Source organism: Perognathus longimembris, chromosome 6 (assembly GCF_023159225.1).
Source record: "Perognathus longimembris pacificus isolate PPM17 chromosome 6, ASM2315922v1, whole genome shotgun sequence".
Classification (NCBI taxonomy): domain Eukaryota; kingdom Metazoa; phylum Chordata; class Mammalia; order Rodentia; family Heteromyidae; genus Perognathus; species Perognathus longimembris.
The window spans coordinates 17,617,223-17,638,521 of NC_063166.1; the positions used below are offsets into that span (position 1 = coordinate 17,617,223).

Consider the following 21,299-nt stretch of genomic DNA (forward strand, 5'->3'; position numbering starts at 1 on the left):
GAAATTCTGGAAGAGCTTGACACTGATGCAGCTACCAGAACTAAGTTCATCTAGGCACAAAAATAGTGTCAATGACTTTTCCTTGCAACTACGAACACACAACTAGGCACTTTAAGATGAGAAAGTATACATGGAAACTTGAGACAGTACCTTCAAGTCATATGCTTTGGGTTCCCCCTTGCAACCATGAACTAAAACAATTGAAGTCTAGACCCTCTCAATGTATAAGAGTCTTAAAGCTAGAATGAAAATTGCACATGCTTGGACAATTAGAACAGAGGAAATAAAAGTTCCCCTTTAAGCTACTGATAGTTGCCTTTGTTTAAAAGCATCTTGGCTGCTGTGAAGGCCGAATCTTATACCTTTGAGAAACTTAAGGATTTGGTAGTATCTGTCGCTGACCTCCAGTGGCTCAAGACCTTTGTGAGCAGTTTCCCAGTATCCAATAGTTGACCCTATTGAGTTCAACTACAGTGTGATCATCTGGGTACTTCAGAAGAGCAGCCCCATTGTGCACTAAGTATTAATTGCCCCAGGAGGACATGTGAGAATGTACATAGAGACCCCAAGTAGGTGGTAACTCAACCTCTCTGCAGAGCAAGTGTTTGCTGCACTACTCAGATATTAGAGTGAAATGTCACCCCATACAAAATAAAGTGGTTCTTATTACCATAGCTAATGAATGTCCAACTACTTAAAAGACACATGGACCATCAGGGCCAAGCCCTCAAGTCTGGCTTCCCTTTGAAATCAATTAAGTCCATGATGGCCATTTTGGCTTTCTTAAGGCACTTGAACTTGATACTAAGCAGGACAGGTACTATGATTGAAGTATACCATTTCTCCAGCAGGGCTTTGGCCTTTTATCCTCAACCTTTCTGATATCATGTTCTGCACATAATACTGGAGGATTTATCTGTTGGCCACCGAGACACAAGGCATTGTATCAGACTATTCCTATCCATGGCTCTACCTCCCCTCTATCCCTCCCCCACACCTTCCTGCTTACCCTCTCCCCCATACTTAGGAATGCAAACTGTGGCCATAGCCTATTTGTTATCCTAAGACATTGCAGGAGCCAGATGTTGACCCCAAGAACTAAACTCAGTACACTTCCACCAGCAATGCCAGCATGAGGTAAGCAGATGTCTGAATCAGCTCCTGGGAAATGCCAGCTGTTGTGAGAACAAATCTAAGATTGAAATGCCTCAGTCCAATAGGTGAACCTAAGAATATGTCCACATACTTTTAAATAAGATTAAAAAAGTGATAGGATGATGTTAGGAGGACTTAACTCAGATGAAAAGTGGAATGTTTTATTCTCTTCTGACCCAATTTCTTGGGCATGGTTCTTCCAACAAACACTGTCCCTTTAAGGTATTACCTTCGAGTGTTTGGATACACCAAAACTTTCCCCAAATCAGAATTTGATAAAATGGAATTAGGCTTCTATGTGTGAGACTAAAGTCAGCTACCCAGGTAAAAAAATGATAAAGCTCACATCATTCCTACCCTTCAGAAGTATTTGACCTCAATTCTGACTTAGACGCCCTTAAATTTACCTCAACATTTTCACCTAAGGTTCAGGCTAGCCAAGCTTCCTTCATGTAGGGTTTCTAGAAATGGAGGAAAATATTCTATAATATTCAGACCAGTATCATTAAAATGGGACTCCCCTTCCTTGAGAGAGTGGCAGTGTTCTACCTATCTCTTCTCAGATCCCTCTGTCATTTGGACATGACTAACATTTCCATACACATCATATTCCCTGATCCTGAAAGCCAATGTAATCCCAGCCCATGGAAACTTCAAACCAAATTTCAGTAAAATTCATTGACCACACAGCTACCCGTTTCTCTTGACTTCAATTATCTCTGGCCTCTCAAGAAATTGGTTTCCTCATCTGTTTGTAGGCTTTAGGTTTGTTTCTGTGCAGTGGTCTAGGCTTTTAGGTTATATGTAGAAAAAATTCAGTCCAGGCTGCTTAAGAGTCCAGAGATACCTGGATATCAATACAAGGAAGCAACCATTGTTTATTCAAGGGACTCCCAGGTCCACTGGGAGCTAACATCAGCCCCAGATATCAATCAGTACATGGAGGTATTCAGGAGACCTGGACCAACTCGAAGCAATTACTATTTAGCTATGATGTCAAAGGAAAATTCTAGGTGGCATGGCCAACATTGGCTCACCTGAGGTATGTGTCTGCTCACTACAAATAGCTCAGTTGTTCAGCCTGGGCCATAGAATCAGTTAAGTAGCATTCTGCCTGTGGGAGAAATGTCCTACTTAGAGTTGCCTTATTCCCAGGTATGCTGCTTGCTCATTCTTTTTGGCTGACCTCACTAATAGCAAGCTCATGAAGTCATTTTTCCACCCACCCTATCTAGGCCCAACAGTCCCATCAGTCATAAAGCACCTACTGCAAAAGATGAAAGCATACTTTAAATATATATGCTACTTTTAAGTAGCCTTTGGCCAAAGAAATTGGAAATACCCAAATCATCCCCTAGGAATTCTACTTAGAGGATTTCCATGCTGGGCTGTTATTCTAAATTCACACAAAATGACCAAGCCATAAAGAATTTAAGTACAAACCTAGATACATAGAACTTATAAGTCTATTATCTGGAGAAGTTAAATTGTAAGACTAACTCAGGACATCTGATCTTGGGATTTTTTTGTTTTGAAGCCTTAATTGCTATGGGAATATAGCATGGAGAGCCGCAATTCGTAGAAAGGAATAGGCCACAAGTACGTACATGGAGGTCTAAACAAAGCTATACAATCAAAGATGTGACTGAAGCCTAGAGGAAAGCAGATATGAGGCTGACAAGGAGCCATTACCTGATACCTGGTGGTATCTTGGCCTGGTAATGGAGTCCTTCTGCTATCCAACAGCAAACAAAAGCTTTCTTAAACACACCTCCGACCTGCATAACCATTTTACCCCAGCCCACCCTTGCTGAATCAGAGCCATTCCATTTAGATGACAGCATTGCAGCCAGCCTAGGCTGGCATCATTTTTTAAAAAATGAGTTCAGTAGTGCCAATTCTAGTGCAATGGGCTTATTAATTTCATTTTGTTCCTCTCAAGTACATGCACACCCCGAGCACCACCACAGAATGCTGCTGTGTTGTAAGTCTGATAGATGGCACGGTTTTGACAGTAGAGCCAGTCATCAAAATACATAGGTCACAGGTTTGCCTTCATTTTGAACCCCATTTCCATCTGGTAGAGAAAACAAACCAGTGTCTTATGTACCATAAACCTCCGCAAGGAATTACATGATTTATACCATTGAAGCTCAAAAACGCATGTTGAACTCCAAACAAGATGACCTTTATATTCCTTTCATTAAGCATGAACTTGATAGTACCTCTTCCTTTGCATGAACTAGCCCTTCACCACAGAGTTTAAACACTTCCTTGTGACCCAGGGCCATAAGCTTTGCCTCCTGTGCCCCATTATTCCCAAGAAGACTTGGAATTGATAAAGGTAAATCCCATGGCCCACAAAACCCAGAACAGAGAAGGAAACAATGACTGGTGGAAAACTTGTGAAGGGAAACTTATCTTGCCACAAGGGCTGGGTAAGGGGATCCTTAAGAGAATCCACCGAGCTTCTCACATGGGAACCTGAAGAATGCAGGACTTGCTCCAACACTCCAAAGTGAAATTTAGACAAGGAGATCAACTTATTGAAGATATTGTTAAAAATTGCAAGGCCTGTCAGCTTACCAATGCCCCCAATCAACAAGTTACTAAAGGAGCTCGCCTCCGTGGGGATAGGCCAGGCACGTTTTGGGAAGTAGATTTCACAGAAATTAAACCTGGAAAATTTGGATATAAATATTTGCTAGTTTTTGTAGATACCTATTCAGGATGGGTTGAAGCTTATCCAACAAAGCATGAGACTGCGAATGTAGTGGCTAAGAAGATCCTGGAAGAAATCCTACCCAGGTATGGTTTCCCATCCACCATTGGGTCGGACAACGGACCGGCCTTCGTCTCAAAAGTAAGTCAGGGAATAGCTGCCACACTGGGGACGGATTGGAAATTGCATTGGCTTATAGACCCCCGAGTTCAGGACAGATAGAATGAATCGGACTCTAAAAGAGACCTTAACTAAATTGGCCATAGAGACTGGCGCAGACTGGGTGTCACTCCTTCCTTTTGCTCTGCTTAGAGGAAGAAAATCTCCCTATCAGCTTGGCTTTACACCTTTTGAGATAATGTACGGGTACCCCCCGCCCATTATCCCTAGCCTTCAGACTGAATTGCTTGCTGATTTGGATGATGCTGAATTTTTGTGTAAACTTGATTATTTGCAGCTCATGCACAAGAATATGTGACCCCAACTGTTGGGGTCCATCTTCCCCCCTAGATGGAAGGGGCCTGATGCACCTTCCCCAGCTGGGGAATGCGGCCCTTCCATCCTCTACATTGGAATCCAGAGAAACCGGTTGGGCAAATAGACCCCCGACTTAGCTGGCAGCCAGCCTGGCGCCTACCAGCCCCGCCCTGGTTTGGCGCGCTCAGAGTGACGTAGCCCCTTGGAGGTCAAGTGACCAGCCCCTTGGAGGTCAAGTGACAGCCTTTTGGCCTATGGGAATCCTGGCCAACCCCCTCCTTCGGGATCATTTCCCCTTGACCTTCTCTCAATAAAGTTAGTTCGCTCTCAGAAGCTTACTCCGTGGTCTATGTACGCTAGCTCCCAGGGTAGGATAGCAGTCACATTGCCATGCGGGTCGCGCGCACGCCAGGCCGGAGCCACCCCTACGTCTCACCATGACAGACCTGCAGGCCGAGGGTTAGGGGAGAGGACGATACGAGGGTAATAAGAGAGAAAGGAATAAGCATTTGAGCCGGGTCAGAGAAAGCAGCCCCGACACCCAACTTAAGGCATTATATGATTCTGCTTCTGTCCCTATCCCCCATTTATTCAGACCAGGGGACTGGGTGTTCGTCCGAAGGCATAACCCCAAATCCTTAGAACCACGGTGGAAGGGACCCTAGAAGGCGTCACCACTTGGGTTCATTGCTTCTACGCCAGGCCAGCTGACCCCTTTGCCCTGGACGACGACTACCATGATGATACATGGGAGGTCTCCAAGCACCCGACTCAGCCACTTTGCCTTCGCCTCAAGAAAAGGAAGTTAGACTGAATATTGTCATAATTTTCTTTTTGCCTTCTTTCCTTGCTACCCTGGCTAATGTTGACGTTAACCCTCACAAGCCTTTCCAATTATTTTGGCAGCTCATTCCAAAGTGGGGTGACCCCCTTATTTTAGCAACTAAGGAAGCCCCCTTAGGAACCTGGTGGCCAGACTTAGTAGTAGACTTATGTGATCTGGCCACAGGCAACAGGGATGTGCCAGATCACTTGGACCCGAACCTGAATAAGCGACTTCCCAAGTGTGATGAGCAGGAGTCCTGTCCAGTTTGATGTGTGCAGTCCCTTGGTAAAGTAGACTAAGGTTATAGGTTCCTGGCTAGGTAAGGTCAATGCCCCTGAGTCAGCCTGAAGAAGTTACAGAAGATGGATGATCTTCACCCATCAGCCCCCCTTTAAAACCGAGGGACCAGAGTCGTTTTTGGGAAGATGAGGCAGGATAAACTAGAGGCATGCAAAACAGAGGTACAGAGACTGTACTTGTGAGAAATGGTGACAGGCCCTTTGGTTACTACTTTGGGCCCTATTGGCCCATGCCTTATCTCTATATCATCCCCTAGACATGCAAGCCATTGAAATGGACAGAATGGAGCCATGATTGGCTCCCAAGGTACCGAAGAAAAAAAGGGGAAATGAAGTGCCAGACTTTGAAGTCAGGCCCCACTTTACCACATGAACCTGAGATAAGCAGGCCCTGTGAGCAGACCCAGGGCAAGCTTATTAGGGCTCAGCCGGTCAAGAACTCTAACCGCTGAGAATGCTTAACTCTGACTGCCCCCAGAATGCCTCGAGCCCTGAGCCAATCAGATTTGTACCCGTGTCCTAATCGTGCTTGCTTGAACACCTGATTGCTGTAACTTTGTTTTTGCCTTTATAAGCCCTGTGTAACTGCAGCTCGGGGCTGCCTCCTAACCTCCTCTGTGTTGGTGGGTAGGACGAGGCCCGAGTTGCAGCTCGCTTGAATAAAGCCTTGCCTTGCTTTTGCCATTTCGGCAAAAAAAAAAAAAAAAAACAAAAAAAAAACCTTGCAGCCACCCTGGTGAGAAGCTGGTCATTACTCTTGACCACATGCCTATCTCTGTCTATAGGCTCTTACATCAATCCATAAGAGTTGTTCAAAAACTGCCCTGTGTTTTTGTGCCCAAAAGCTAGTGTTGAGACCTTTCCAAAATGAATATCGAACATGTGTTCAAGACTATAAGAACTCCTTCCTTCAACTTAAAGATACCCAAACAGCTTGATTGGTTGCTACCTAGTAATAGCCACAACTTAAATCCTTTGCTCAGTTGATTAGGGATGCTTCTCGTAGTTTATATAAAAAAGGAGCTTTCTGAATCAGAATGCTACAGCCCACTCCAGTGGGTCTTAAAGTCCAAGGCAGGCATGGGGCAGCTCCTGTGGGCTTCTGGCAGGGATGAGGGAATGGCACAGGGATTTTCATGATTTTCTGTCCTTACATGTATAAGTTATGAACCTTTTCAATTCCTGCAACTCTCAAACTTTTTCACATATTTGTTGTCAATCACTTGGGGAGAACTGTATGCTCTTGGAGAACTCTATGCTTGGACCCCAAATCTCCACTTGGCTAGAGAAAGCTGGGACAATTATCTATTGTTTGACTACCATTTTCCTTCTTCCTCTGTGATGAACATTATATTCAAGGACAGTAAGCAATGAGTATAAAAGTTCACATATACATGAAAAATAGAGGAAAGATTCAGCCTCATTGTCACATGACACTATTGCCTTCCTTTGTAAATAGTGAATGATGCTTCAGTGAGTGCAGATCCAACATTTTGTTTAAGCATTCATCCACTAATGGCATCTTACATTTTTAAAGGCCATCAAGTTAACTTCTCTGCTTTATTTTTCCAAATCTTTTACAATAACATTTGTTTCCTAATACTTTTATCTTTGGGAAGGGGATGTTTAACCTAGTATCAGAATTCCTCAAAAGAGAGGCACTTCTGGACTACAAGTAGACATAGAAGTATAAATGCTTTGCTGCTAAGTAGCAGCGATGGGTCAAATTCACAAGTGTTAACTCTTGGCTTTAGTCATTTCTATACCATATGCACCAGCTTCTGAGTTTCTATACATTCCAAGACACCCCAGAAAACCCACAAGACCTCCTTGAAACCTACTGAATGGAATGGGTAGGCATTACTACCCACCTGGATGGAAGTTAATACTACAGGCCATGGTACTATTCAATGTCCACATAAATTCTTTAGCGGCAGTAGATTATGCTCCATGCTTAAAGTTGCCTGGAATCTCAGTCTTTTGCCAAGATAGGCTTCAACAGTAAGAAGTGAAAAAGCAGATCTCTCATTCCGCTAAGATGGTTTTAGGGCTCTAGGCTGGAAAACTAAAATCCAATAGAAACGATGAGTCACAAATTATTGAAGCATTACTTAGTCACACTTAAATCAGTCTGCATCCATCAAGTTAAGCCAGAGTTTTACTGCTATAGACACGTCATGAGTACTGGCAAGAGACTACTAGAACTCATCCATACCATTGAATACAACAATCATTTATCAATGGCCCGTTTATACAAGGATGCGTAAGGCATGTAGGAAAAGTGAAAAGCTAAAGCAAGTCATCTTAAGACTGGTCCAGGAAGGATGGCAAGACTGATGCTCCTATTCTGGTGGCAGCTAATATTTGAGCACCCATTCCAGGTTAACATTTTCACGTGTTTCCCCTAGTTAATGCTGCATGCAACCACAACACCTACTCTCTACTTGCATATGTACAAACCTAGTTTGTAGGTTTCTTTCCCTAATGTATGCCAAGCCAGAAAATAGAATATATACAACGAGGACAGTTCACTTGACCCACTGACCAAGTGTACTGATTAGTAGGCCAGAAACTTCACATGGAGAAGCTTGTATGAGATCACACAATTACAGGTATTTCGAACTTGTTTCACTGTTGTTGACAGTACATACATAGCCCAGCCCATTACAATCATTATACAGTTTGTGAAGCTTGTCTGGTTGTTATCTCCTAGACAGAGCTTAGAGCAGATATATGAAAGGAACTGTAATGTCCAACAATGCTCCCCCACCCTCTGACAGGGACTTATTTCCTTGGGTGACTGCACTACTGCAGAAGGGAATATAGACTCGTTAGAGAGACTGAACTACTACCGTTGTCAAGGGGATCTCAAGCTTGATAGAATGAGGAACAAAAAAGGTGTTTGTAGCAGAGAATGAGGGCCCTCTTAGTGGCTCAACATCTATAAGACCTTTGTGGTCATTTTCCTAGTTGCCAAGTATCTGATCAGGATGAACGTACACCCCGAGAACTTTCAGAGTCCTTGACCAAATAAACAAAAGTCATCAGCGTAGGAATACCAAGAATCCCCTTAGCATTTTCCTGTTTCCTTCCAGAGCCAAGAATACGTCTGGTGCTATTCACATGGGAAGTAGAAAATGGCACAGGAGCCTAGCCTCCAATTTACCAGAGTGTCTCCTTCAAAAAGTGAGATGAATCTCTTTGTGTGTGATCTCAAAGTTAGCCAAAAGTCAGACACTGGGTCAACTATGATGTCTTTTAAGTACTCAGCAGCCAAGTTAGTCACTTGGAAATTACTGGCCAGGAGAATATATTCCTCAGTCCTGATCAGGGATTCTTTAGTCCACTAACCTTGGAGTAGTTTCACCACCTTATCCTTGAGTTCCACAAGATTGTGATGGCAGAGCCAGAAAAGCTAAGATGACTTTTATAGCCCTAGGATTCTAATAACTCCCATTCAAGTAAGTACACTGGGTCTAAGGAATATGCCTTAGTAGAGGCCACTCTTAAGTTGTAAAGTTCCAGCAAAGTCTTACTTCTTTTGATAACCGGTCCTCGATTTCCCTTCACTGTGTCCACATTTGATTTGTTTTTTGCTTATATTTAACACCATGATTTAGTGTATTTCCGGTTCTCCTTGTCTTTCCTGCTTTGTTTTAGGATAAATTCCATAGATCTTTGTGCTAGCTGCATTCAGGGCTGCTGGTCTTGAGACAAAAGTCTACCAGCAATTCAACAATTTTCCAATGAAGACTCATAATTTGGCCTTTTTAAGCAGAGGCTCTTTTCATCTGAGCTGCCCTATACCACCATCCTACCACGTTTATCAATGGCAAAAAAATGTTCAACCTGTCAGTGCCTTCACAAACACATGTGTGCCAACAAGTGGCAACCTTTTATTGGCAATGGCCATGTTTGGTTTATTGCAGAGTTGTGGCTTGCAGGGGAGCCCACTCCAAGCATAGTTATTACACCTCGTACCTCTTATGCTTTGGCAAGTCTCTATGGATTTGAGCAGAGTATAGTTCACTTGGAAATGCTACTCCTCAGCTGAGTAGCACAGAAGGCTTCCAGTTTTGAGTGAAGCCTGGCGCACAAGGGCTCTGTAGCAGATCCAAGATTCAGTACACCCAGCCCCTCCTTCCCCACATCAAAATAGGCCCTAAGACTCCCACATTCCAGTGACAAAGACGCCATGTGGTAGACACATGCCATCGTAAGTAGAACAATGTTTTTGCCAACATGGAACCATGAAGGCATGCAAAGGAGCAGCTTATATTGTTGACATACCCTAACAGGGGCAGGACATTAAGACTGGCAAATCATGACCATGAATCTAGACCTGCTGTTTTGTACATTCTCATACTCAAGGCCAGTATATTAGAAATCCTTTGCAGGATGAAAATGGTCCCCTCAGAGGGTATAGCACACAATCCAGAGCCTCTGCCACTTAATTCCCTGGCTTACAACCTAGGCTTTATGGGGATTTATTCATAATCCCTTGAGAGGACAGATGGGGGTCTGGTCTGAGGACCAGCTACATCTTGTGGTCCCTGCTCCTTCGGAGCATCATCCATGGCCCGAAATCAGTTGTGAAAGCAAGCATTTCATGTAGATAGAAACAGGTGCTTCCACTTCATGGTGACGAGGAAAAGCAGACCAGGCTATTCAGACTCCTGGGCACAGACCAGCGGAGCCGCTGGAGGAAACAAAGATTATTGAATCCAGAGTGATCCCTGGAACAAAGGCAGTGGATAAATGCTGGCTCTGTCAGCATGTGCTTTTGTGCTTCTACAGTTGGAGCTGGATACTTCCAATGAGCCGGACCTCCACTTTTGGTCAACTTGCCATCTTCTTTCACTGTTCTTACAACTCTACCACCACTCTATTTTAGGAGTGTTCAGTAACTCGTGTCCAGTGATCCTTTGATAAAGTCCAGGCAGATCTACCCACATGTTGACCCTTGAGAACTCTGACAGTGTCCATAGCTGCCTTGCGAGCTCATGCTTACATGCAAACACTGCTCACAGTTGATTACGTACCAATTTTAATAAACTTCCTTTTAAAAAGAATTCAATGGAAGACTGTGCAGGACAACCCTGGGGAGCTTCCTGCGGTGGCCAATCCTCTGAGAGCAAAGGAAAAGGCAGGAGGAAGAGTCCAGATACATGGATTATGAATAGTCAGAAAGAGTGCCACAGTGTTACACCCAGGATCCATGGGAAGGCGCCCAAGGGCAGAGAGGACAGCAGGTTTCAGCGGGAACTGCAGTCCTCCCTGCTGCAAGGGCACAGCTAGGCCTGGCCTCATGAACATCTCAACTTGTATCTGTCTGCCATTCACAATACAAGCGGGCTAAGACCACTGTACAAGACCATATTCAAAAACTGACAGCTTGTCTGTCCCTGGTGATCCACAGAGGAAGAGCCCAGATCTTCAGGAGACATGGGACATGATCCAGTCACGAGGAGTCTGCATGGAGAACTTCCCAAGAAAGAGAAGTTCTGCATTCAAGTTCATTATAGCAGGAGGTGCTCGCCCAGCAAAGGTCAAGTAGGGAGGTGTTTCATAAGTTACATGCATGGGCAAGAACACCAGCCTATAGTGTCTACCTCCATTTCTTCATACAAACGCTTGCATGAAACAGAATATACATACTCTTGAGTGACTCCTCTGAGTTTCACAAGGAAAAAAAGAATCAAAGACCTGAAGACATGCATCGTTTCTCTTAACACTGAACCTCAAACATGATCCAAAGTGAGCTTCAAGAGACAAGCTTTCCTATGAAGGGCAAAAAAGTCATTCCTTAAGTTTCAAAGGTTTTAGAAGCCGAGAAATATAGAGCCTAGGTATGTGGTAACCTCATCTGTGACTCCACACACAGAACATCCCAGAACTAACTGCCTATGGCCATACTACCCTGAACATGGCCGATCTTGTCTGATCTCGGAAGCTAAGCAGGGTCGGGCCTGGTTAGTACTTGGATGAGAGAACATCCCAGAACCCAATCTGTTGGGTTTGGCTCCTGGCCTATGCTGCCTCTTTTGCACAGTATCCCCATGAATGGGAATTTTCTATTGTTAGAAAGAAGCAGAAGTTGTCATTTTCACCTTCGACTTTAATCTCAACCCTTTAACTTCCTTGTTTCTTCTGAGCCATGACAAAGTGCATGGCATTCCAGCTAGGTCTGTCTTTGGAACAGCTGTTGGACTGGTTTGTCTGTGGAAAGTTTTCAGCTAGCTCACTTTCCAAGTTCTACAGAGTAAAAGGCATTTTGGGTCAGGAAAGGAAAGGGGATAACCCCATGAGACCCTACAGAGCAGCTTGGAGGTGGAAGCTCAGGACCCAGAGACATCTGTTCAAAAGTGAAGTACTAATTCGGACACTTTTCTATCCTCCCTCTCACCACTCATTCATTCAAAAGACAAGGGTTGACTCAAGTGAATTTGATAGGTTGAAAAATCTTGTTCAAGATCTTTCCAGCTTCCTCCATACCCCCCTCAAAAAGAATCCCTGTATTCAGGCCCAGAGTTAAGGAGTCAGGCCATACTTCATTCTCTTTCAAAACACATTAAGTCTGCACACCAATGTCTAACTTTAGAACTCTGCTGATGTAGAACTCTTATTGTATCTCTCCTCTCCTCTACCACTTCAGAAAGAACAGTTTCCAGAAGAGAAGGAATTTAAGGTCTGGGGTTTGGTTCCAGGGGTGGGTGCCTGTCCAGAAAGTGCCAAGCCCTGAGTTTTAAGCTCAGTACTGCCACAAAAATAAAGAAAATGAATAACTGAACTGTGCGGGAAGCACGTGTACCAGAATGAATCTGAAGGCTTAAAATACGATTGGGGGTTCGAGTGGGGCCAGGCCTCCAGGTTTCCGCCTCGGGCCTGAATTGCAGCTCCATCAGGTGAAGGCATCCTGTTGTATTCTAGGAGAGCAAGAATAATCCACTGAGGCACAATTTAAGGCAGGAAGGGGATTTACAAAGGGATTTTATTTACAATCAGACCCCAAACCAGAGCCACCTTCCACCTCCTAATGCTTGCCTGCGACGACCTTGTCCTGGGTTACTTACCCAGTACCCAGACCTGAGACCTGACTTGACTTCTGACCCTCCACCTTAATTTCTAACCACCTCAGCCTCCGGTCCTTCAGATCTCCAGAGGAGCAAGCTTCCTTCCTGTAGGCCTTGCCTCTCCAAGTGTAAATCCTGAAGTACCCCCACCCCTCCCCCCCCAGGCTTTATGCTTCTATTCTGTCCTCAAGCTTCACAGTCTCCCTCAGGCCTCAGGTTTCAAATGCTTCCACAGGCTCAAGGGCTCAAGGCCTCGGGCCTAAGACCCTCCCTCAGCGCTCCGGCTTCACACCCTCCCTCAGGCCTAGGGCTTCGGTGGGTTCTGCCCCTTCCTCCGGCCGGTCTGGTCCGGCTCAAGGCTCCACTCCTCCATCTGGCCCGGTTTGCCTCACCACTACCCAGCCTCTCCTCCTCCCGCTCTTTTCTTCCTCTGACCGGCTGGGCTCTGCCGCTCCCCTCGTTGCCGGTCCGGACTCGGGCTTCTCACCTTTCCTCTTCCTTTCTTTCCTTCCTCCTCTCCCCAAGTACTCCCCTCAATGTCCCTGCACCCGCAGTCCGGGGTGGAGCTTCCTGTCCCCCCCAGGTGGGGCGGGATCTCCTAGTCCTTCCGCAGTGGGGCTGGGCCTCTGCTCCTCAGGTTGTGACAATCCTATTCCTTCAAGTTTCCTATTCACTCTATTGTTCCTCCCCGGCTGCAAAACTCAAACTGGTGAGACTTTTCATTCCAATCTTGCCAGGCCTTGCCTAAGCAATCCCCTCCTTCCCAACGAGGAAATTGGCGATCTAGCCAACATGCAATCCTCGCGCGATTGAGAACCCAAGGACCGCCAAGGCACAGGCGCATAAGTAGCAGTCCCACCGTCCTCGGCTCACACACTGCCGGCCTGTCTAGCTCGGGCATAGGTCATCTCTGCCAGCTGCGCAGTCGGGTCGGAGTTACTGAGGAAAGCGGGTTTTCTTGCTAGTGGTCGTTGTGCCTCGTTTGGGATTCGTCGAGTTTGGGGAAGCACTGCGGCTGGGGTCGACATGTCGATGCCAAGCGCGCTCATGAAGTGGCTTCCTCTCCAGTTGACAGCTGGGGCCGTTCCGGCTCGCAATGAGAAAGGTGAGATTTCTATGGAGAAAGTGAAGGTGAAACACTATGTATCCGGAAAGAGGCCAGACTACGCCCCTATGGGGTCCTCAGATGAGGAGGACGAAGAATGTGTTCCTAAAGCAAGCCAGAGAACAAGCAGCAGAGCCTGAGGAGCAGGACGAGGACTAACCTAGTAACCCTCGTGGGCTGCGCTTACAGAAACGAATCAGTGAAGATGTGGAAGCCAGATTGGCTCAACATCGGAACATAGTGGAACCTGAAGTTGTAGGAGAAAGTGACACCAAGTAGGAGATGCTTGGCGGATGGAACGAGAAGAGCAGTGAAGGAGAGGAAGAAGAAATTGATGAGGAAATAGAAGGCGTCGTGCCATGATGCACCAGCGAGCACAGGTAACAATGAAGAGATGGAAGTCATGGAGGTGGAAGATGTAGGACGTTCTGGGGAAGAGTCAGTCTGAATACGAAGAGTACACAGTCAGTGAAGAGCAGATGGAGCCTCGCCTGAAGCCAGTCTTCATTCAAAAGAAGGACGGAGTGAAAGGTCAAGAGCTTGAGGCTGAAGCCCCAAAACAGAAGGAGTTCGAGCAGGAAGCTAAATGCTTGGCTGAGGAGAGGCACAAGTACACACTCCAAGATTGTCGAAGGGGAGACCAAGAAAGAGCTGGAGGAGAACACACGGGCCCTGGCTGCACTGGACGCTCTAAACACTGATAATGAAAACGATGAGGGAGACTGAGGCGTGGAAAATTCGAGAGTTCAAAAGAATCAAGAGGGACCAAAAAGTCGGAGCAGCACTTGAAAAGGAAAAAGCAGAAATTAAACGCATGCAAAACCTGACTGAGGAAGAGAGGCGAGCTGAGCTCCGGGCAAATGGGAAAGTTATCACCAACAAAGCTGTGAAAGGCAAATACAAGTTTTTACAGAAGTATTATCACCGAGGTGCCTTCTTCATGGAAGAGGATGAAGAACTATACAGGAGAGATTTCAGCACACTGACCCTTGAGGATCATTTCAACAAAACGATCCTTCCTAAAGTCATGCAGGTCAAGAACTTTGGACGTTCTGGTCACACCAAATACACCTTGTGGATCAAGACACCACTTCCTTTAACTCAGCATGGGGTCAAGACAGTGCCCAGAACACAAAGTTCTTTTAACAGAAGGCAGCTGGAGTAAGATGTTATTTGAACTTCCATCAGCCCAGAAGTGGAAAATGACCTAAGATCCAACTATATTCCAATTGTGGACACACGGATTCAACATCTGGTCCTTGGTTTCCTTTTACTACCGTTTAAGTGGTTCTTGTATGCAGCCTATTGAAATAACTGCCACCCCCCCTCCCCCGCCTGCTTCTGGGCTGCCCAGTCTTTGAAGGTGTTTTGTGAGGTCTGGACTCATATTGAGAAACCCACAGAAAAGTACTATCCGGATAGGCTTAGAGTCTTACAACTTGAGAAATGTTAGGTTTCTCTGTGTGATTTCCCAAATTTACTTGGGACCGTTTCAGGTTTCTTTCTCTAGCACCTTCACTTGGGTTAGTGAGCATGCAAGTGGACAGTGTATTACTTCTACCTGAGGGTTAGGAGTACTTATTAATCTCTGCTCACTGAAATCTGTTCTGCATTTTTGGGTAGAGTTAACTTTTCTAAGTGAACGTACTTTGTGATTCATTTCATGTATATATGTGTCAAAAACTCAAACATTAAAAAAAACAACACATTAAGCACAGTGTAAAAAGTCTGCCTATAAAGAAGCTATGTCAGCTCCTGAGATGACATAGGTCTGCAGGTGACCAAGTCAAGGAATGTCCAACATCCTGCAGACTTAAAAGCATTTTGAACTGAGAGCCAGGAAAGGAGTGTTTATTCCTGGTGACAAAGTCCTAGTCACTGAAGACTCATGCCCTGCAGTCTACCCAGATTCTTGTAGAACTGGAGGGGAACAACTCAAAGATTAGGGAACCAACACAAGGTGACTGCTGCTCTCAGGAAAAATCAGAAACCATCTCTACTTTCCACTTGCAACCAAGGCAGAAGTGTGAAGGTCACCAACAGATACTAGATACAGTACTGATGACCCATGAGGGCCAAAGGGAGAAAGCACTTTAGTATCCCTTTAGGAGAGCATTTAGACACTACTACAGGGCTCTGCAAATTCCAGCCCAGCTGTGTGCAATGCTCAAACCAAGGCCGAGTGGGGCTACTGGGCGTTCTCCAGTAGGCATGCCTTTTTCCTAGCTTTCCCTATGGTCAACGTTTAGCCCTCATCTAGTTCAAGATTATCTAGGAGGGTGAGGGGTAAACTTATACCCAATTCTCTTAAAGACCCAGGATCATTCTCCTACACGATGGGCACACATTTATAGATTAGGTATGGAGGGAAGGTCTAAAACTAGCTTGGTTTTTCAAATCCAAGTCACCAAAGGCTGCTTGTAGACAAGTTTATCAATACTACTAACTCAGATTCTAGCCATTGCTTCTAGTGGGCAAGCTCTTCTTGGAGGCTTATGCCTGTCTCCCAGAGGTTAGGAAGCTGGGTTTGTTGCTGGAAGGCAACAAGAGCTAGCTTAAGCCTTTCTCACTAGGAATTCTAAGGCAGAGAAGCAAGTTATTTTGCCTACATTTATACATGAGAAAGATCCCCCAAAGCAATTCAGCTTTGAGAAAGCACCCAAAATGTGATTCTCAGGTGTTTTAGTTTCCTGGCATGTGACTTTCAATGGCTGGAATCTCTGTAGTATTGTCTTACATGCTAATGAGATGACTGGGGCATCTACATAGGCTCTGGATGGGGAGTGGTCACTGGAGACTCCAAGACATTAAGATTGGGGCTTCCAACATCCACCCGCCCCCCCTCCCCCCAAGAAAAATATGAGGTGAGAAGGTTGGGGAAGTTACCACTGGCTAATAATTGGCCATCCACTATAATGAAAGCTCAGTTAACTCAGAAAAGCTTGCTTCCAGATCACCGAACACAGAGAACTTCCTGGAGACACAGGTACCCCCAAAAGGGCCCCTTTCCACAAGCCTACATTTGCCCTGCATCTCTCCATCTTGCTGTTCATCCTATAGTTCTATTTACTACAACAGAGCAAGTGACTTCTGAGAGGCGTGATAGCAAATCAAATGAACTGGGAGGCGATATGGACCCCGATAATTGTCCATTTCTAGTGTAGGTGACCACCTACGACTTGCAATTCGCATCTAAAATGAGACGACTCCCAGGACTAGGACTAACTCACAGGATAGATGCGGTCATCAGACAAACCATCAGGCTGAACTAAAACCCTGAGCCGGTGTTCAATGGAGAACACACCCCTGGTGTCAAATACTTTTTACATGGAGGACAGCCACTTTTCCGGTAGCTCACTCCTAAGTGCCAACCGCTAGCTCTTCCATGCCAACACGGAGGACTTCTAAATTTGAAGGAGTGAAAAATATTAACTGACATTAACCGCATATTCTGCTTCTGTAAACCTGCTTGCTGTCCCCTCGATTCCCCCACTTCCCCTTTTCCCTAGAAGCAAATAATACGGTTCCCATAGCTGGGTGACAAATACACTTAGAAACCCTTCCAGAAAGAGCCTCTGGCTGAGTTCAGAGTTTCGAGAAGAGCAATAAAACTTCCTGACAACTACCCCACCTGGGAACATTCCAGAATGCTGTCAAGTTGCCTTAGAATCATAAGAACCAGTAGTCAGGAACAAACAGATGCTGGCAAACAGATGCGAGTCAAGATAGGGAAGCAAGAGACCCCCTAGACTTCCTAACCAATCATATAAGGGAGTATTCTCCAGTAAGCAATCCTGTAACACCAAATGCCTATGAACTCATGCGACCCTTGCTTATGATTTTTTGTCTTTAAAAATCCCCTGCTTTGAGAGTTAAGTGCCGCTCGTCCACACCCACTATGCCGAGTGCTGGCGGACGGCCCAAGCTCCAGCTTGGTCGCGTTACTCTGAGGGTCGTCACGGGGGTCTCGAATTCAGGGCACTTCAGTGTCTCCCCATTAGGATTCTGGCTCAGTTTCCCAGAAGCTCTGAGGATGTGAAGCAGTTCATTTTGGTTTGGAGACAGAACTTGCCATAATTTACTCATCCAATAAAAGTAAATCTCTGCTACTGCTGGGGCAAGCAGAGGTGAAGAGCTCACCAATGTTGAGCTGTCCTAGGAACATTCTATGGGGCATCCTAGTCCAGTCACCTCAGGTCCTTCCAAGAACAAGGGTGGCCTCATTTAGTCTTGTGTTTATATTCGGCAGCATTCACTAGCAGCCAAGCATTTGGGCATCTTTCATGATCAGACACAGCATACCTTCTCTTTAGTCAAATGCAAACTTTCCTTTTACATAGAATTGGCATCAGTACTTTACAAAGTCGAAGGTTTCTCTATTGTATGCAATGCAATCCTTTCCACACACAAAGTAGGACTCAAACTCAAACCCTACCCACCCAGGTTCTATCATTGACCTCGAAAACTGCCTCACATCAGTTTATGGAGCCCATCATTCATAACCTTGGGGCTGGCAGTCTTGTGACATTTAATACATGCCGGAGTGCCTCTTGTGGCAGGACACTGGGCACCCTTGGTGAGTTCAGCCTGAGTCTCCAGAAGGGATCTCAAGGGCTGGTACTTACAAAGTTTACTTACAAAGGTCTGTGCAATCGCAGCTCGGGGCTTTCCTCCTAACCTCCGCTGTGTCAGTGGGTAGGACAAGGCCCGGGCTGCGGCCTGCTTAAAGTCTTGCTTTGCTTTTGCCATTTTGGGATGTCTGAGTCTCAGTGGCCTTCTTTGTGGTAGTTTTGTGACTTGGCATAACATCGACAGCCAGTTTTCTATTCTTTCAAGTTGAGAGTGTTCCCTTTATCAGACCAACTAGTCAAGAGAAATCCATTGCTAGATAGGAGCCTTCTATTTTAGCTTCTACTCAGAATTACTAAGAGCAGGGACAGATGTCTGGCCAGCAGTGGGGTACACAAATCTGAAGTGTGTGTGGAAGGAGCAACAGGAGCCTGAGCCATTCTGTAGGTAAACCCATCTTTCCCAGCATTTTAAGTCTAGAAAAGTACAGAAAACTCCGCAGTTTGAGGCCTCCAAGCCTTTTTATGAGAACACATCTGCTTGATCTAAGATGTCTCTACTAGTGCACTTCCCTCACTTGTAGGAGATCCGTTTGTCACCCTACTAACAAGGCTAATATCCCTGCTGGAGAGCCACAGAGACTTGTGTAGTTGTAGCTGAAGAGTTTTCCCCAGACTTTCAGCCCCCTCCCCCATCTGCCCTTGTTCCTCAGCTTCTGAGCTCTACTTTTGCATTGGAGTTTTGTCTTGAGTCTGCCTCAGAGTAGCCATCTCTCAGAGAAGTGATTCCCTTGGCTAAACAAGTTTATGCTGTCCTTTTAGTCCCATGAACCTAGATGGCTTTTTGCCTGATACTCTTCCACTGGTATTTAAAATTTCTTCACCAGTTGGAGCTAGATTCTTCCAATGAGCCTGACCTCCACTTTTGGTCAACTTAGCATCTTCCTTCACTGTTCTTACAACGCTACTACCACTCTATTTGAGGAGTGTCCAGTAACTCGTGTCCAGTGATCGTTTGATAAAGTCCAGGCAGATCTACCCACATGTTGACCCTTGAGAACTCTGGCACAGTTTCCATAGCTGCCTTGCGAGCTCATGCTTACATGCAAACACTGCTCACACCTAATTACAGACCAATTTTAATAAACTTCCTTTTAAAAAGAAGACTCTGCAGGACAACCCTGTGGAGCTTCCTGCGGGGGCCAATCCTCTGAGACCAAAGGAAAGGGCAGGAGGAAGAGTCCAGATACATGGATTATGAAAAGTCAGAAAGGGCGCCACAGTGGGCCCACCCAGGACCCATGGGAAGGTGCCCAAGGGCAGGAGGGCTGACTTGCTCCACAAGGGCAGAGCAGACAGCAGGATCCAGTGGGAACTGTAGTCCTCCATGCTGGAAGGCCTCGTCTCACGAACATCAACTTGTATCTGTCTGCCATTCACAACACAAGCATGCTGAGAAAACCACTGGACAAGACCCTATCCAAGAAAAGCCAGCTTGGCTGTCCCTGGTGATCCACAGACAAGAGCCAAGATCTTCAGGAGACACAGGACATGCTGCAGTCAGGAGTCTGCATGGAGCACTTCCCATGAAAGGAAGTTCTACATTCAAGTTCATTATAGTGAAGCGCACAGCACACCAACATCAAGTAGGGAAGTGGTTTATAGGCTACATGCATGGGCAAGAACATCAGCTTATAGTGTCTACCTCAATTTCTTCACACAAAAGCTTGCATGAAACAGATGAGTTATCACTCAGGAGTATGTATATTCTGAAAGACCTGAAGACATGCCTCGTTTCTCTTAACATTGAACCTCAAACATGATCCAAAGTGAGCTTCAAGAGACAAGCTTACCTATGAAAGGCAAAAAAGGTCATTCCTTAAGTTTCGAAGGTTTTAGAAACTGGGAAATATAGAGCCTAGGTAGGTGGTAACCTCATCTTTGACTCCACACAGAGAACATCCCAGAACCCAATCTGATGGGTTTGGCTACTGGCCTATACTGCCTCTTTCGCACAGTATCCCCACAAATGGGAATTTTCTATCGTTAGAAGGAAGCAGAAGCTGTCATTTTCATCTTCGACTTTAATCTGAACCCTTCAACTTCCTTGTTTCTTCTGAGCCATGAGAAAGTGCAAGGCATTCCAGCTAGGTCTGTCTTTGGAACAGCTGTTGGACTGGTTTGTCTGTGGAAAGTTTTCAGCTAGCTCTTTTTCCAAGTCCTACAGAGTAAGAGGCATTTTTGGTCAGGAAAGGAAAGGGGATGAGCTCATGAGACCCTGCGGAGCAGCTTGGAGGTGGAAGCTCAGGACCCAGAGACATCTGCTCAAAAGTGAAGTGCTAGTTCATAGACTAGTTTCTATCCTCCCTCTCACCACTCATTCAAAAGACAATGGTCGACTCAAGTGAATTTGATAGGTTGAGTGTATTACATTCTAAAATTGGTACAACTCATGTGGTTCAGAGGAATCTTGTTCAAGATCTCTCCAGCATCGTCCATACCCCCTCAAAAAAAAAAATGCCTGTATTCAGGCCCAGTACTGATGATCCATGAGGGCCAAAGGGAGAAAGCACTTTAGTATCCCTTTACGAGAGCATTTCGACACTCCTACAGGGCTCTGCAAATGCCAGGCCGGGTGTGTGCAATGCTCAGACAAACCAAGGCCGAGGGGGGCTACTGGGCGTTCTCCAGCAGGCATGCCTTTTTCCTAGCTTTCCCTATGGTCAACGTTTGGCTCTGATCTAGTTCGAGGTTGAGGGGTGAACTTATACCCAATTCTCTTAAAGACCCAGGATCATTCTCCTACACGATGGGCACGCATTGATTGATTAGGTATGGATGGGAGGTCTAGAACTAGCTTGGTTTTTCAAATCCAAGTCACCAGAGGCTGCGTGTAGACAAGCTTATCAATAACATAAGCATTTCTACTAGCTCAGATTGTAGCCATTGCTTCTAGTGTTAGCAAGCTGTGGTTCTCATACAGAGAACTATTGGACCTTTGTTTCCAGGGCATGTATGCTACAAGACCCTCCCTCACTCCCAGTTTTGAGGATCAAAGCTGTCAAGTTTGTTCA

At 45.6% G+C, this 21,299-nt stretch overlaps 1 pseudogene; it reads left to right on the forward strand.

Moving 5' to 3' along the window:
* The first annotated feature begins 13,578 nt into the window (after positions 1-13,578).
* On the forward strand, positions 13,579-14,868 carry LOC125352239 (annotated as a pseudogene).
* The last annotated feature ends 6,431 nt before the right edge of the window (positions 14,869-21,299 follow it).